The sequence below is a fragment of the Hemiscyllium ocellatum genome, chromosome 16 (assembly GCF_020745735.1).
Source record: "Hemiscyllium ocellatum isolate sHemOce1 chromosome 16, sHemOce1.pat.X.cur, whole genome shotgun sequence".
Classification (NCBI taxonomy): Eukaryota; Metazoa; Chordata; class Chondrichthyes; order Orectolobiformes; family Hemiscylliidae; genus Hemiscyllium; species Hemiscyllium ocellatum.
In genome coordinates this window covers 3,272,502-3,289,004 of record NC_083416.1, presented here as the reverse complement: position 1 = coordinate 3,289,004, position 16,503 = coordinate 3,272,502, and the positions used below count along the sequence as shown (strand labels likewise).

Here is a 16,503-nt window from a genome sequence, read left to right as displayed (position 1 = left end):
TGGTTTTAATGTTCTCTGTAAGACTTAAAGAATAGAATTGTTAATTTTTACTTTAAATAGTGAAATCTGGGTAGTTCTTTGCCTCTTGAAATTTAACAGGCTACAGAGCGAAGTGAGCTTCTTAGTGTATGGGGTTTAAATTAGCAGAGGGGTTTGCCCTGTGTCACAACAAAGGAAATAGTTGTCATGGAGAAAAGATTAGATTGATCAGGATGAGCCAGCATGGATTTCTAAAAGGAAAGTCATCTTTAACACACTCGCAGAGGGAATAAAAAGGGTGAATAAGGGTAAAGCTAAAGATGTGGTTGAAGAATCATATATTAGATAGACACAACTGGGATCAAATGAATCTTTTGAAGTGTAAGGGCATCCGTAAATTGGAAATCATGAGGGTAAAGAGATTGCCTTGGCAGGTAAGGTTGAGGATAATCCTAAGACATTCTACAAGTACATGAAGAACTATGGAGAATATAGGGCACTTTAAAGATCAACGAGGTCACCTATGTGTTGAACCTCAGGTGATGGGAGACACACCAAACGAGTATTTTACAATCAATTTTTACTGTTGAGAAATAACTTGAGACTAGAGAATTTGAGGAAATAAATACCAATATTTTGAAAACAGTTCACATTACAGAACAGCAATTGCTGGAGGCCTCAGAAAATGCAAAGGTGAATAAATCTCTGCTGCCTAATCAGGTATATCCCAGGATGCTGTGGTAAGTTAGGGAAGCAGAGTCCCTAGCAGAAATATTTGTATCATCACACCTACAGGTGAGGTGCCAAAGGACTGGAGGGCGGCTAACGTTGTGCCTTTATTTAAATAAGGTTTAAGAGGCCTGGAACGTAGACCTGTGAGCTTGTCATCGGAGGTGGGTACGTTATTGGAGGTGATCCTGAAAGATGGGAGTTTGTATGCATTTGAAGAGTCAATGAATGATTAGAGGTACTCAGCATAGCTTGTACAAGGAAAATTGTGTGTCTCAAACTTGATTTGAGTTTTTCAAGCAAGTAACCAAAAAGATTGATGAGAGCAGGGTGATACTTTGTTTATGTGGACTTTAGTAAAGCCTTTGTTAAGTTCCGCATGGTAGGCTAATTAGCAAAGTTAGATCACATTGGATTCAGGGTGAACTTGCCAACTGAATGCATAAATGGCTTAATGGTAGGTCACAGAGAGTGGTGGTAGAGGGTTGTTTTTCAGACTGGAGGCCTGTGACTAGTGATATTCCACAGGGATCAGTGCTGGGTCCACTTTTGTTTCACATTTACATTAAAAATTTGGATGAGAATATAGGAGGCATAGAATCACAGAATCCTTACAGTGCAGACGCAGGCCACTTGATTATTAAGTTTGCGGATGACACCAAAAATGGTGGTATAGTGGATGGTGAAGGTGGTTATCTAAGATTATAATGAAATCTTGATCAATTGGGTCTATGGGCTGAGTGGCAGACTGAATTTAAATGGCATCCTATTATAGAAAGGGTGCAAACAAATCAGGAGTGCATGCAGAAGGGATTAACAAGATGGCTCCAGGGATGCGAAAATTCAGTTGTAAGGATAGATTGGAAAAGTTAGATTAGATTAGATTACTTACAGTGTGGAAACCCAACAAGTCCACACCGACCCGCCAAAGCGCAACCCACCCATACCCCCACATTTACTGCTTATCTAACACTACGGGCAATTTAGCATGGCCAATTCACCTGACCTGCACATCTTTGGACAGTGGGAGGAAACCGAAGCACCCGGAGGAAACCCACGCAGACACGGGGAGAACGTGCAAACTCCACACAGTCAGTCGCCTGAGTCAGGAATTGAACCCAGGTCTCAGGCGCTGTGAGGCAGCAGTGCTAACCACTGTGCCGCCCACTATTCTTCTTGAATGGCACCATTCTTCTTGAACAGAAAATGTGATGGAAGTTTTCAAATCATGGAGGGGCAAGGAAATAGGTTGGAAGATGCCAAGGAGCCTTGATTAATCTGTACAGAGTATCTTGTGGATGTCTGTAGATGTGTGCTGCCAATCTTTGCCCTGGATGTTGTCAAGCTTCTTGGGTATTGCTGGAGCTGCACTCATCCAGGTAAGTAGGAAGTTTCCATCAGATCCAACATGTGCCTCTAGATTGGGGGGGCGGGGGGGGGGGGGTGTCCGGTGGTGACTTACTTGCTGGAGTCAGGTAAGTTGCTTACTGTATGTTTCCTAGTCTCTGACCCACGAATCCTCAAAGCAATTTGTCAATAAACAAGAGCAATGTGTAATGAAGCAAGAGCAATGTAAGAAAACAACGTTTTCACACAAATGGTTCAGGTCTTGAATATAATAGCTGGATATGTGATGGAGGTAGGAACAATCGAGACATTCAAGAGGTAACAGAGTATTGTCTGAATTAAAATATTATGCAACCATATGCAGAAAGACAGCAAAGTGGCATTCAGTTATATTGGACACCAGTGCATGGTGATGGGCCAAAAAAACTTTTTCAGCCCGGTAACACTTTTGTGATTTTTGTTTGAGCATAGGAGGTTGAGGGGTGACCTAATAGAAGTTTATAAAATCATAAGGGGCATAGATAAGGTGACTAGCAGATGTCTTTTCCCTAGTGTGGGGGAACTTTTTCAGGTGAGAGGAGAAAGATTTAATGGGGACCTGAGGGGCAATTTTTCACAGGGTAGTTTATATGTGGAATAAACTTCCAGAAGAAGTGATAGATGTAGATGCAGGTACAACTACAACATTTAAAAGACATTTGGACAAGCACATGAAGAGGAAATATGAAAGGCAAATGGCCTAAATATAGGCAAGTGGGACTAGTTTAATTTGGGGAACTTGGTCGATCTGTTGGTACTGAAGCGTTTGTTTCCATGCTCCAAGAATCTATGATTCTGCAACCTTTTTTTAACAACAGCCCACAATCAACCATTTTCAGGTTAGTTTCGACCAGAGGTTTGGGGTAATTGGCACAAGGACTAGAGAGGGCATAAGGGAAAACATTTTCACCCAGAGTGAGATGAGTGTCTGGAATTAACTGCTCAGTTTAGAGGTTGAGGTATAAACGGAACCTAGATCTGCATCCTAAATCCAAGGCTACAAACCAGATGCTGCAAAGCAATATTATAAATGGTAGATCTCTGACAAGCACAAAAGATCAGGTGTGCACATTCACCAGTCCCTTGAGATAAGGTGGATAAAGTAGTTAACAAGGCATCTGGTATACTTGCCTTTATGGTCATGACTAAGTGTTTAAGAGCATGGAGGTTATATTGGAAGTGTATAAAACATTGGTTAGGCAACAGCTGAAGCATTGTGGACAATTCTGGAAATGTGCGATCGTACTGGAGAGGGCAGAGAGTAGATTGACTAGAATGTTGCCTGGCCTATTTAGTTTCAGCTGTGAAGACAGATCCAAAAGACTGGGGTCGTTTGCCTTAGAGCACAGCAGATTGAAGGTGCAAATGATTATGACATATAACATTGAGAGCTGCAGATAGGGTTGACAGGAATGGAGGGATCAGTAACCGGGGACAAAGATTTAAGGTAATCGGCAAAAGATTTGAAGGAGATCTGAGGAACTATGGGATAGGATAGTTAGATGGTTGTTTTTAACCAGATCTTTTTATGAACTATAGATTTCTATGACCCCATAAAGCTGAATTAGAATATATTTTAGTTTGTTCTGTCAGCGTAAACATAATAAGCTTAATTGCCTCTTTTTTTGCTGAAATTTTTCTAGGGTTCTACAGTGCACTTTTTAAAGCATCAGACAAAACTTATGATCATTTGAGAACTAGATCAGTTTGGTTACATCTCAGTTATTCCTGGGGAGACCTCTTTGTTACTCTTACGCTATATACCCAAATTCTAGCCTTTCCTACAAAAGAAAATACCATCATTACATTCAACCTATCAAGTTGTAATGTTAAGATTAAATTCTATATCTCTCTAGACATTAATGTAATGACAAAGGGTTAAATTGTACTGTCTTTGGGTGGGAGTGACGTGCATGCGGGAATATGGATGGCTCCCTTCCACTTACTACTACTCTCCAGCTATTATCAAATTGAACTCTCATTCAGTCCCTTCCATTCAGAAATACTTTCACAGCCATCCCCTGAAGCTAGGACATAACACACCTACATTGCCTTAGGGCAATACTGAGTCAGGAAATTGTTTGCATAACGATTCACTAGGACGAGGACATTCACATTATCTCCAAGGATGACCTCATCCTACCTCTGTTCTGGGGTAACATGTGGTGGTGGTGGTTATTTTGGGGAGGGGGGACAGCAGAGTACCCATATGCATTCTGAAACTGACCTGTATAAAGGGGATGTGTCTTCTTTGTTCTGGCTTTCTGACTCTACTTTGCACACTTGCGAAGAGGGTCAAAGGGGGTCATCTAGCTTGTACAGGCTTTACTAAACTTTAAATGTTTGCAGAAGTTGTGTGTGTGAGTTGCATCTCTTGTGGGAAACCTTGGGAAAAGAATCTAACATTGTCATGTCAGGATTTTATGTTCAGTATGTCACACTTTGGTCTTCTAAACTGCGAAGTTGTACAGGTTCACAGAAGATAGAATGAAGTCAGACTAAAATGAGCATTGACCTCTGGTGAAGCTGCTCCATTAAGGAAAGATCATACATGATTCATAATGCACTGTCTTGTTAACACTAGTTTCAGGATTTAATAAATAATCTTAGTTTCTTGCACCAAAACTACTGTTTGCAACTTTGTTACGAACCAAAATAAAGGTTCAAATAATGGACCTTAAAAATTCCTAGTTTGCTCAGACATGGTAGATTGTAAGTAGTTGAGGTCCTTGCACATATTCTTATAGTGTCCTATTAGTTTGTTTAACCTGAAAATTATGCTATTACATTTGCTATTAGTCAGTCAATTCCTCCAATACCAAGCAAGTATGTGCAGTAAACTTGTATAGAATGCCACATCACATGCTTTTCACTAAGTTATATTTCATTATATCTTACTTGAAGATCCTAAAACACCACCAATAAGTTTGTCAAACATGATTTTCCTCTCATTAAAATACAATCAAGCATAATCAATTGGTGTGTTTTTAGAACTGTCCTATTTCTGCTTCCTTAAAAATGGATTCCAACATTTTCCCAATGACAATGGTTAGCAGAGCTGGTTTCTAATTTTCTGCTTTTATGTCTTACTCTCTTACTGAGAAACGGTGTCATAGTTGATATTTTCCAGTGCTGACAGCTGTCCAAATTTCAGAAATTCTGAAATGCATCCAACTATTTCTACAGCCACTTATTTAAGATGACATCAAGAGCCATGTAATATCTTAATCTCAGTTTGCCTAGTAATATTTTTCTCCCTTCTTTCGAACTGATGTTTCTATTATTGGGATGTTTTAATGTCTTCTACCTTGAAGACAAATACAAAACACTTGAGTCTCTGCTATTTCTTTGCTGCCCATTATAAATTCCCCAGTCTCACCCTCTAAGGGATCAATGTTTACTTAAGTTACTCTCTTTTTGTATTCTTGTTGTAAGTCACACATATCATTATGTTTCTCAGCAGTATACTCAGTTGATTTTCTTCCTCTCGTATTTTAGGAGTTCTTTTCTGGCTCCTAAAACTTCCTGAAACTTGGTCTACCAGTAATCTTTCCGACACTATGACTCAACGTGACGCCATCCTTACCTTCTTTAGTTACCCCCAACTGCTCCATCCTTCTAATGAGTCTTTACCGAGACTACAAAAATCCCCAATATTTGCTGTCATTTATCCTCCTCCTTACCTATTAACATATTTTTCCAGTCCACTTTAGCCAATTCCATATACTTTTATACTTCCATAATTGCCTTTAAATTTAGTGTACTTGTTTCAGACCGATGCACCTCTCACTCAAACTGACTGCAAAATTCTACAATGGAATGATCCCTTTTATTTACACAATTATTTATGTAGGGATCATTAATTAATCCTCTCTCATTACACATTACGATATCTACAATCACCTGTTTACTGGTTAATTCCAAAACAAAAAAATTGTCCCAAAGACTCACTATGAACTCATCTTCAAGCCTAACGTCACCAATATGATTTACCCAATCTGTAAATGAAATATTAAAGTTGCACACAAGTATATTCCTTTCAGATCCCAATTTTTTTTTTGATTTACAGTGTTGGTAGTCCTATAAAGTGCTCTCACCAGAAACTGCTCTCCTTCACTATTTCTTATTTTCACCCAAAATAATTTGATTTTTGAGCTTTCAAAACAAGATCAATCCTCATTATTGTATTATCCCAACGTTACTTCTAAATTGTTCTGTCCTTTTGAAGGCCTTGGTCAGAGTCTACATATGTCCAATTCGGGCTCCGTGACACTGTGATTGAGACATTTTTTTAAAAAGTGCTGGAAATGCACATCTTAAACTTAGCCTCTTTTCCCACTCTCTACTGAAGCTTTCACCCTAAGCACTCCTAACACTGTCATTTTTACTTCAGCTTTCCAGCGTATTTACTTTATTGTTTGGTTTCCTGCAGAAAGCATGCACTAGAATACTATCCACAGTAGAGAAAGGAAGAAACAGAGCGTGCTGGGATTGTAAGCCTATCTTTACAGGTGGACATAAAGGTGACCACGAATACTGGGAAGCACATCACCTTGAATGCTCCACGCGTTATTTAATCACCTGCAGAAAAAGATAACTTCCCATATTTACAAAACCGGTGCAGGTCGTTAGTTGTCCTTTAAACGGGGGGGGGGGGGGGGGGGGGTCACAAATTATATACGAGTAATTAAACTTCTGTGCTCTGCCGCATATATATTGCAATCCCCAACCCTTCACAATTTGCTTCCTGTGGTTAATCATGTTTTCCCAAGAGTGTGTAACCCTCCCGCGAGATTTACATTTATTTAAATCCCGGGGAGGAAGAAGCTTTCGAGCTCCTGCGGTTTATTTACAGGCCAAAGGGGGGAGGTTTATTTACAGCTCCCCGAAAACCTGAGGAAGGGAGGGAAAAAAATCCCACTGAATCATTCACACTCCTCGAGATGATTTATCTGGCTTTTTCTCCCGACACAAAAAAGTATGATCTTTTAAAAAAAAACAGCTTCTAATAGTTTATTTGCGACTTGCCGAGGCTGCGGCGAGGTTTTATTTGTTGACGCCCGCCCGCCCGCAAGGAGTAGGATTTTTTTTCTCTGTTGTTCCTCGAGTAAAACCGTCGCTTCTCGGCGGGTTTTCTCGCGGGGGGGGGGGATGCCTCGGATTGTTGTTTTCCCCGGGAATGAGAGTGTGTGTTTACACGATCTGGAAGGTTAGGTTGTGTGTGTGTGAGTGAGGGAGGAACAGGCCTCTCTGGAGTTGAGCATTTTCTCTGCGCGGCCTCTCCCTTCCATCACAAAATGGCGGCGCCGCTCGGGCGGGCAAGGGGGAAAAAAAACCGACCGTTAACCGACTCTCCTCCAACCCCCTTCAACAAACAATCCCTCCCACCCACCGTTTTTCCCACGGTGCCCCCTCCCCCTCTTTCGGAGTCTCCGCGGGAGGCTATTTAAAACCTTTTTTTTTCCGCCTTCCTTTCCTTCCCCCCCACCCCATCTCTCTCACTCTCCACAGCCTCACGCCGCTCTCTTACCTCCAGCAGCCGCTCGAGCGAGTGGGAGCAGGCCACAGCCCCACCATGCACCGCGCGGCCCGGCACTCCCATGCTGCACCGCGCTCCGCCCGAGCGGGGGCAACGACAGCGCATGCGCGAACCCCGCCCCGCCCACCAACAAACTTTGTTACAAGCGGGGCGCACGTGACGCATCAGGCGTCCCTGGAGTCTCCATGACTCTTAGAGTTTACATTAGATTACTTACAGTGTGGAAACAGGCCCTTCGGCCCAACAAGTCCCTAAGCGCAACCCACCCATACCCCTACATTTACCCCTTACCTAACACTACGGGCAATTTAGTATGGCCAATTCACCTTATCCGCACATCTTTGGACTGTGGGAGGAAACCAGAGCACCCGGAGGAAACCCACGCAGACACGGGGAGAACGTGCAAACTCCACACAGTCAGTCGCCTGAGGCGGGAAAGCAGTGCTAACCACTGTTCCACCGTGCCGCCCACAAAACTGATTTCAACATCTAGTCATGGTGGGTTTTGAACCCAGGTCTCAGGAACATTACCTAGGTGTCTGGATCCAGCAATTATACCCCCAGGCCAAAATTGCTCCTTGATATGAAGGAGAGAGTGAGGATTGCAGATGTTGGAGATTAGAGTCACAAAGTGTGACGCTGGAAAAGCATAGCCGGTCAGGCGACGTCCAAGGCGCAGGACAGGCGCTGTTTGGAGCAGAAGCTTCCTGATGAAGAATTTATGCTCGAACCATCTACTCTCCTGCTCCTCGGATGCTATCTGACCATCTGTGCTCTTCCAGCACCATACGTTTTGAGAGCTGGTGTGAAGTCAGCTCTTAGAGTCTTCTGGATGGAAACTGGTCTGGATGAATCTTAATCAGCTGCTGGTTATATTGGATAGCAAGGGTTCAGACCTATCTGGGTCAAATGATGGCAAATGGGACGAGCTTAATTTAGGATATCTGGTCAGCATGGACTAATTGGACTTTAACGTTTGTTTCCGTGCTGTATGACTCAATGAGTTCAAGTCAGCTCTGATGAAGAGTCATCTAGACACAAAACATTAGCTTGCTTTATCTCCATGGACACCTTTCAACCTGCTGTGACCTCCAAGGTTCCATTTTAGATGCACCATCAAAACATGAATAAAAAGCATCTCCACCCTCAGTTTTGCTATTTTATCAATTTTCCTAATCAACCTATTCGGAAATGTTATTACACACCTTTGGAGCTTTTAGATGACTCTTCATCAGAGTCCCAAACTCAAAACATTAGAAAAGAATAAAATATCCTTTATTGTAGAATGTACTCCTGTACTCCTGTACTCCTGTATGGGGGTGCAGTGAAAAGTTTTTATACAATGGCAGCCTTTAATGGCACCATCTTATGTAAAAGTACCTAGATACAAAGTTTGGATACAAAAGAGGAATAAAAGGAAAAGTAGCAGCATTACTTACAGTGCGTAAAAAATAAGTTAGAAATAAGATAATGATAGCATATTATAATTAAGGATGATACTACTATAAGAATTGACATTACAGTCTGGTAAAGAATTTCAAATAGAGGGAAGCTCAGCAGGTGGTCTTACTACCCATGCCAGGTCCCTGCCCAACACCTGTCATTAGCTTGCTCTCTCCATGGATGCTGCCTGACCTGCAGTGATCTTCACCATTTTCAGCTTTCAGTAGATTCCAGCATCTGTAGTAATTTGCTCCTACTTGAAGCCGGACCTCCGGGTCCATGGGTGACAATGCTACTACCTTGCCACTAATTCACTCATGAGATCTAGGCATGGAATTTATTGCTCATCTCTAGACATCCTCAATAAGGTGCTGCTCTTCCGAATAAAACCCCACAGATATGCCAGTGCTGAAAATCAAACAAAATCAGAAATTGCTGGACAAAACACAGCAGGTTTGGCAGCACCTGTGGAGAGAAATAGAGGTAATGTTTCAGCTCCAGGAACCCTTCTTCAGAAAACTTCCAACAGGATCATGGCTGACCCTTTATCTCAATGCCATATCCCTGCATTCTCTTCATATCTCAATGTGTTTAATGAAAATGAAATCTCTATTTTGAAGACACTTGAGCCTCCCCTGTCTTCTTCAGTAGAGAATTCCACAGGTTCACTACTTTTAAGAGAATAAATATTTGGTGTGATTGTGTTCGCCGAGCTGGGAATTTGTGTTGCAGACGTTTCGTCCCCTGTCTAGGTGACATCCTCAGTGCTTGGGAGCCTCCTGTGAAGCGCTTCTGTGATGTTTCCTCCGGCATTTCTCGTGGTTTGTCTCTGCCGCTTCCGGTTGTCAGTTCCAGCTGTCCGCTGCAGTGGCCGGTATATTGGGTCCAGGTCGATGTGCTTATTGATTGAATCTGTGCATGAGTGCCATGCCTCTAGGAATTCCCTGGCTGTTCTCTGTTTGGCTTGTCCTATAATAGTAGTGTTGTCCCAGTCGAACTCATGTTGCTTGTCATCTGCGTGTGTGGCTACTAAGCATAGCTGGTCGTGTCGTTTCGTGGCTAGTTGGTGGCTAGAATAAATATTTCTTCATCTTGGTCATAAATGGTCAAGACCACAACCTGAAACTGTCCTCTTCTATTGAATTATTATCAGGTGTTCACATCAGTTATTTCAGCGTAGTATTTGCCATTTTAGAAAAGTTACTTAAGTCTGTAAAGACCTCAAATACTAATATGAATGATGGAAGTTGAAAATCAATCATTCATATTTTGTGTTATCATGTTCTGGCTCCAACTGTCCTCAAATGCAAAAAGCCACCAAGTTGTATCTCATGCATAATTAGGCTATTAATGCTGGCTTATATTTGTGCTTTTGTGCATCCCATGAATGGGTAATAAAGATTTGATTCAATATTAGAACAGACAACAATAGAAAACAGGCAATAATAAAGATGCTTCATGAAAAAATATCATTGCAATTGAGGGAAATAGCTAAAATAATTAGAAAGGAAAATTGAAAAAGAATGTCAGAACACAAACAATATGGTGTGGTAAAGGGGTGGATCATAGAGAAAATATTTCTTTTGTAGGGATGAGCATAATTAATATAAACAGTCACCAAAAGAGCAAAAATTCAGAAAAAAACCTGGAAGTAAGTTTGCTCACTGAGCTGGAAGGTTTGTTTTCAGACGTTTTGTCACCATACTATGTAACATCATCAGTGAGCCTCCAGTGAAGCGCTGTGTTCTGTCCCATTTCCTATTTGTGTGTTCGGGTTTCCTTGGGTTGGTAATGTTATTTCTGGTTCTTTTTCTCAGAGGGTGGTAGATGGGGTCGAAATCAATGTGTTTGTTGGTAGAGTTCAGGTTGGAATGCCATGCTTCTAGGAACTCTCGTGTGTGTCTCTGTTTGGCTTGTCCTAGAATGGATGTGTTGTCCCAGTCAAAGTGGTGTCCTTCCTCATCTGTATGTGAGGATACTTGTGGGTCATGTGCTTTTGTGGCTAGTTGATGTTCATGTATCCTGGTGGCTAGTTTTCTGCCTGTTTGTCCAATGTACTGTTTGTTACAGTTCTTGCACGGTGTTTGGTAAATGGCATTTGTTTTACCTAAAGACATAAATAGAAAGCGGGACATAACACCAGCGTTTCACTGGAGGCTCACTGATGATGTTACCTAGTATGGTGACGAAATGTCTGAAAACAAAACCCTAGCCAGAGAAACAATAGCCAACCTACTGGACATACAGAACAGAAAACAGGAGGCGGAACCTATCAACAAAGACGGCATACTTAAACTACTGGACTTGTGCCTCACTACACACTTTACATTCAACAATCAGATATACGAACAAATCAACGGAATACCCATGGGATCACCAATCTCGGGACTCATAGCAGAGGCAGTTATGCAAAGGTTAGAACAAACAGCCCTACCACAAATTCAACCCAAACTCTGGGTCAGCTATGTCGATGACACGTTCGTAATCATCAAAAACACGGAAATAGAAAAAATACACCGGATCATCAACGCCACACTCACAGGAATCCGATTCACGAGAGAAGTAGATTAGATTTTTTTTTAGATTAGACTTACAGTGTGGAAACAGGCCCTTCGGCCCAACAAGTCCACACCGACCCGCCGAAGCGCAACCCACCCATACCCCTACATTTACCCCTTACCTAACACTATGGGCAATTTAGCTTGGCCAATTCACCTGACCCGCACATCTTTGTGACTGTGGGAGGAAACCGGAGCACCCGGAGGAAACCCACGCAGACACGGGGAGAACGTGCAAACTCCACACAGTCAGTCGCCTGAGTCGGGAATTGAACCCGGGTCTACAGGCACTGTGAGGCAGCAGTGCTAACCACTGTGCCACCGTGCCGCCCTAAAGTAGAAAAGGATAGCCAACTCCCATTCCTAGACGTGATAGTACAGAGAACACCGAACGGAGAATTCACCACAAGGGTACACAGGAAAACAACACACACAGACCAAGTCCTAAACTATGAAAGTAACCACCCCAACACACACAAACGAAGCTGCATCAGGACACTATTCAAAAGAGCTACAACACACTGCAGTACACCAGAACTGTGAAAAGAGGAAGAGGAACACCTATACAAGGTATTCGCCAAAAACGGATACCCGCGCAACTTTATCAACAGATGCCTAAGAGATAGACCACGGAACGAGGACATGCCACAACCAAAAGGACTAGCCACACTACCATACATCAGGAGCGTTTCAGAACTGACAACCAGACTACTGCGACCCTTAGGACTCATAACGGCACACAAACCAACAGCCACGCTCAGACAACTTACTAGAACAAAGGAGCCAATACCCAACATGAGCAAAACTAATGTAGTTTATAAAATACCATGCAAGGACTGCACAAAACACTATATAGGACAAACAGGAAGACAGTTGAACATGTGTTGCTGGTTAAAGCACAGCAGGTCAGGCAGCATCCAAGGAATAGGAAATTCGACGTTTCGGGCATAAGCCCTTCATCAGGAATGAGGAGAGGGTGCCAGGCAGGCTAAGATAAAAGGTAGGGAGGAGGGACTTGGGGGAGGGGCGATGGAGAGGTGATAGGTGGAAGGAGGTCAAGGTGAGGGTGATAGGCCGGAGTGGGGTGGGGGCGGAGAGGTTAGGAAGAAGATTGCAGGTTAGGAGGGCGGTGCTGAGTTGAGGGAACCGACTGAGACAAGGTGGGGGGGAGGGGAAATGAGGAAACTGGAGAAATCTGAGTTCATCCCTTGTGGTTGGAGGGTTCCCAGGCGGAAGATGAGGCGCTCTTCCTCCAACCGTCGTGTTGTTATGTTTTGCCGGTGGAGGAGTCCAAGGACCTGCATGTTCTCGGTGGAGTGGGAGGGAGAGTTAAAGTGTTAAGCCACGGGGTGGTTGGGTTGGTTGGTCCGGGCGTCCCTGCACCCTCTCCTCATTCCTGATGAAGGGCTTATGCCCGAAACGTCGAATTTCCTATTCCTTGGATGCTGCCTGACCTGCCGTGCTTTAACCAGCAACACATATTCAACTGTGATCTCCAGCATCTGCAGACCTCATTTTTTACCCAAACAGGAAGACAGCTAACAATCCGCATACATGAACACCAACTAGCCACGAAACGACACAACCAGCTATCCCTAGTAGCCACACACTCGGACAACAAGCAACATGAATTCGACTGGGAAAACACTACTATCATAGGGCAAGCCAGACAGAGAACAGCCAGGGAATTCCTAGAGGCATGGCATTCATCCACAAACTCCATCAACAAACACATCGACCTGGACCCAATATACCAACCACTACAGCGGACAGCTGAAACTGACACCCGGAAGCGGCAAGGACAGACCACTATAAATACCGGAAGAAACATCAAAGAAGCGCTTCACAGGAGGCTCCACAGCACTGATGATGTCTCCTAGCCAGGGGACGAAACGTTTGCAACAAAAACTTCCAGCTCGGTGAACAGAACCACTACTACATAAACCTTCTAGCTCAGCGAGCAAACTTACAGCCAGAACCTCAACCTGAGCTACATATCTTCTCAAACCACTTTACTCAAAGATGGCAATAATGCGGATCTCCTTAACAGAATTGAAGCAAATAGTACAGATGTATTTAACAAAATGCAAAGTGAATAAATGGATACAATAGTAGATTTAAAGAAGGAAAAACATAAGGCTGTTTGAGTGGAGCGTAAAGATCAGAATGGACTGGTTGGGCCAAATGGTTCGTTTCTGTCATATTTGTAAATGAGCATCTGTTTCGAAGAAATCGGGTACAATCTGATGATGTAAAAGGTGCAGATGAATAAGTAGAATTTTTAAAAAATGTACCACTTGATTAATCTAGTAAAATCAATACAAATTAAAGAGGAAATCTTATGGAGGATGAAGAAATAGTGGAAATATTAAATAAGGTCAGTGCTTTGGTTTTTTAATTTAGCCTCTAGCTGCTCATATTGTCCCAGCAGAACCTCTTTCCTCCACCTATATCATTATTTTTGAGCAAAATAAAATGTAATTCCGCAAAAACAAATTCGCGCACACATATAACCTTATGAGGTGCTCAAAAACTCCACGAATCCATGTAATACCCTGTAAATCCCACTTTCGAAATAGAACCAGTTTGACTCAACGTTAGAACACAGACAGACTTCACACCTTAATGCATTGTCTGAGCTGAAATGGCACCTATTGTTAGAAAAGCTAGAGATATCTTGAGAGTATAATTTAAAAGTAGTTCTGGAATTTACTTATTAAAGAACAGGAAGCAGCAGATCCAATTCTAAAAGATGAAAGACTGAATCTCGATTGTTTACTGTATCATTGCGTCTCCATGACACTGTACTTTGAATACAAATTCTGTGTCTTATGGTCTTATTCTCCAAACCACCTGATGAAGAGCAGCGCTTCAAAATTAACTTGTTAAACTATAATCTGGTATTGTGTGATTTTTAACTTTATCTGCCCCAGTTCAACACCAGCACCTCAAAGTTATATCATTATCACCTACTAGATCTTTCCTCTCCCACCCCAAGTTTCTCTGGATCCCTGAATGCAGACATCAGGCAGACAACACAGGACTCTTGATCCTGGCCACAGAGAACAGTATATGTATTCCCCTGATTGTCCTATTCCCAATTACAACAACATTTCTCTTTCCTTCCTTTTCTTGAATGGCTCACTGTACCACGGTGTTATGGTCAGTTCGCTCATCCTCCCTACAGCCCCCACCCTCATCCACAGAGTCAGCACACATCTCAAATCTGTTAGACAAGCTCAAGGGCTGAGGATATTTCAGCAGTACCCTCGGATTCCTCTGTCTCCCTCAATCATAGTCTCATCCCTGACCACTGATTCGGCTTGATGTAGTTAATCTAAGAGACAGGACTGCTTCCTGAAACACAGCATTCAGGTACCTCCACACCCCACCACCACTGTTGCAGTGTACAAAGCTCGGCTCCAGCTCATCAACTCTGAGCCAGAGTTCCTCAAGCAACCAGCACTTACTGCAGATGTGCCCATTGTGATCCACAATGGGCTCCACCAGCTCCCACATCATGCAGGTACAACACGTTGCCTGGCCCAGCATCTCTATTTTAATTGTATAAGTCTTAATTATATTTTTAATAATTTCATACTGGTTTTTTACTTTGCAGTGTGTATATATTTCCCCAATTACCTTCAGTCTGAAAATGACCTATAATAATAGTCAAATTAATAGCTATCACCAACCAATGAACTTTGGCTTACCTGTGATGTTACTCTTTTGTGCTGGTCCCCTGATCCCAGACTTTGATTCATCCTGTTTAAAAACAACCTTACAAAAATTAAGCCAAAAAAATGCAAAAGCACTTCTTCCCCTCTGCACTGAATTCCCACGCTGCCTCCAAATTCCCCAAACTGTATTATTCACTCAGATTAAGTCTCAATTCATTGGTATCTCTCCTTTCTGACCGTGCAATGCTTGCTGATCCATATTTTCCAAGTTTCTTGTTGAATTTATGGCCCATACTTTTGGATCCTTGCACAAATGGAAACATTCTATCCACATCAATTTCTTTGACCCTGATTTCTAGGGGTCCAGAGTCAGGATGAATCCTAGCCGACGAAAATGATATCCACATCAGATTTGTGGTCCGTGAGCATGGGAAGAACTGCGGTCAGGTCAGGCAAACCAGGAAGAACCTGCCCTTGGCTGGCAACCAGCCAAGCCTCTTGGAGAATCCAGCACTGTATGCTAAGTAAAAATATAAATGTTTAAACAGAAACCATCCATCGGCTCTCAGTCCCTCATTGTCTCTGCTCTAGTCCCCTGTGCTACCCAGTTCCTATGTACCCTTCATATAACCCCTCATACTGCCTGTGCCGATCAATGCCTATCTACCACCCCCAATGGTGCCTTGGGTGATCAGATGCTCCTGATGCCAGGCTCCTTTAGCCCATACTGCATGGGTCCCCATATCCAATATGCCCCAAATCATTGCCATGTCCCTTTTTAGACCCAATGCTAAATCAAATGCCAACTCTTCTCCCACAAATCACTCTTTGTCCTTTCCTCTCCTTGCCAGCTCATCTGTTATCCAGCATAGAAACTAATCAGAAGCCAATTGTGTACCAATCTATAGGTATCTCCCTATCCTTCATTAACAAACATCCATTATCATGAAATTGCAAAAACAAATTCCTTACAAAAACAAAAATTATGATATGTAATTAGATAAGGGTGGGGGAGTCCAAAACTAGAGGGCATAGATTTAAGGTGAGAGGGGAAAGATTTAAAAGTGAACTAAGGGGCAACTTTTTCATGCAGAGGGTGGTACGTGTATGGAGTGAGCTGTCAGAGGAAGTGGTAGATGCTGGTATAATTACAATATTTAAAAGGCATTTGGATGGATATATGAATAGG

General features: G+C 42.6%; 1 protein-coding gene across 1 annotated transcript in view; it reads right to left on the bottom strand.

Annotated features, from left to right (window-relative positions):
• The window catches only part of LOC132823320 (matrin-3-like), a 92,932-nt gene extending 85,219 nt beyond the window's left edge, over positions 1-7,713 (bottom strand). Inside the window, exon 1 of the mRNA XM_060837006.1 lies at positions 7,625-7,713. The gene's annotated coding sequence lies outside the window, so the exon portion shown is untranslated. The remainder of the gene's footprint in view (positions 1-7,624) is intronic.
• Between the last annotated feature and the right edge of the window lie 8,790 nt (positions 7,714-16,503).